Genomic DNA, 1505 nt, shown 5'->3' with positions numbered 1-1505 from the left:
AAGGTATAACACAAATAAAAAGAAAGCAAGAACTTGAGGATTGGACAATGAGGAGTGGGCAAGGAGAAAAGCTGGGAAACATGACAGGGGCAAAGCCATGCATTTGTATGCATGAGATGGGTGGGGCAGTGATCTTGGGGGACATCAGCAGGTTTTTGAGACTAGCGGTTGGCTGGTGAGACTCTTATCCTGACTAACTGTATATGCTGGTGCCCATGAGCCAGGCGGCTGCACTGAGGATGGTGATGTGTAACAGATGGGTCACACTTGGAATGCCTGTCATCCTGGTCTTCTAAATATGTACTTCTTGTCATGACATACCAATTATTGCTGTACTGTCTCTCAAGTAAAGGGTTTTTATTTAATTTTTTTTTCTTTAAAAAAAGGGTAATAAATGAAAAAAAAGACACAAGAATAAAAAAAAAGTCACAGGTCTGTCCTGTTACAATTCTGTATATGGTTAAATTTCTAAATTTCTTCATAAAAATATGTAAATACTTATTTCTAGCTTTTTAAAATTATTTTTCCTTCATATTCTGTAAGGACTTAAAGTTCAACATATCAATATTTGATGGAAAATACCTGTTCCATGATATACCAAAGATGTTTGATATTTAGACAGTTAGGGTAAACCAAACTGCATATATTGCAGGTTAATAATAAGCTTCTCTTCTGGAGGGTTAACAACCTAACTTAGCAGATAAAAATTGGAGAAAAGGAAGGGTTGCAAGGTCAGCCAACATTTTGGCCCTAGCCTTTCAAGGTCAGTGAAGACTTGGAACATAGGAGAACCTGTACTGTAACATCAGGTAACTCAGTTGTGCTCCAAATTTTCTGATCAAGGAGATTATGGAGCCACAAAGGAATGTGATCGATGATGTATAGTGTGCCTAAGGAGAGTCACATGGAAAGAAAAAGTAATTCTCTCTCAGGCTTTCACAGAGAGCAAAGTGGTCAAGCAATGGCCGTGACTCATCCTTATGGCTGACACTGACAAAGGATCTACAAAGTGTGGTACAGGGCTACAGGATAAATTCTGAGGGTACTTGACTGACCTGATCAGATACAAAAGTTACATTTCTTGTTATATAGGTCTTGCTTTATCTTGGTCTTAACCATCCAGCAGAAAAGTATACAAATGAGGTATATAAAGTAAAGCCATATTAATACAATGAGCTGTAAAGGGCTCAAGTCAATAACTTCTGAGGATAACCCACTAATATTATAGACTGCTAGACAGTGTTGGATTGTTTAACTGAATTCAAACACCCATAGTATTTAGATGCCAATAGAATATCCACCTCTGACAGGACTAAACAAAAAAAAGGGGATACAAAGGGAAGATCATTTTGTATTTATATATACAAAATAGGATAGATATACAGCTCTTTTGCTTAATTCAATGAAAAGAAAGAGGTGTACTAATAGTGTTGGGACAGGATATCCTGTCTGCTTCTTGTACTATGGATAACCACTAAGAAGATAACAATATACAATGTATTAAT

At 36.8% G+C, this 1505-nt stretch overlaps 1 protein-coding gene across 1 annotated transcript in view; it reads right to left on the bottom strand.

The window, feature by feature from the left end:
• Meiob (meiosis specific with OB domains) overlaps nt 1–1505 on the bottom strand; it is a 56652-nt gene that overhangs the window by 21839 nt on the left and 33308 nt on the right. The window lies entirely within an intron of this gene.

The sequence above is a fragment of the Octodon degus genome, unplaced genomic scaffold (genome assembly GCF_000260255.1).
Source record: "Octodon degus isolate 3935 unplaced genomic scaffold, OctDeg1.0 scaffold00021, whole genome shotgun sequence".
In the NCBI taxonomy this organism is placed as follows: Eukaryota; Metazoa; Chordata; class Mammalia; order Rodentia; family Octodontidae; genus Octodon; species Octodon degus.
This window is presented reverse-complemented; position numbering and strand designations above follow the sequence as displayed.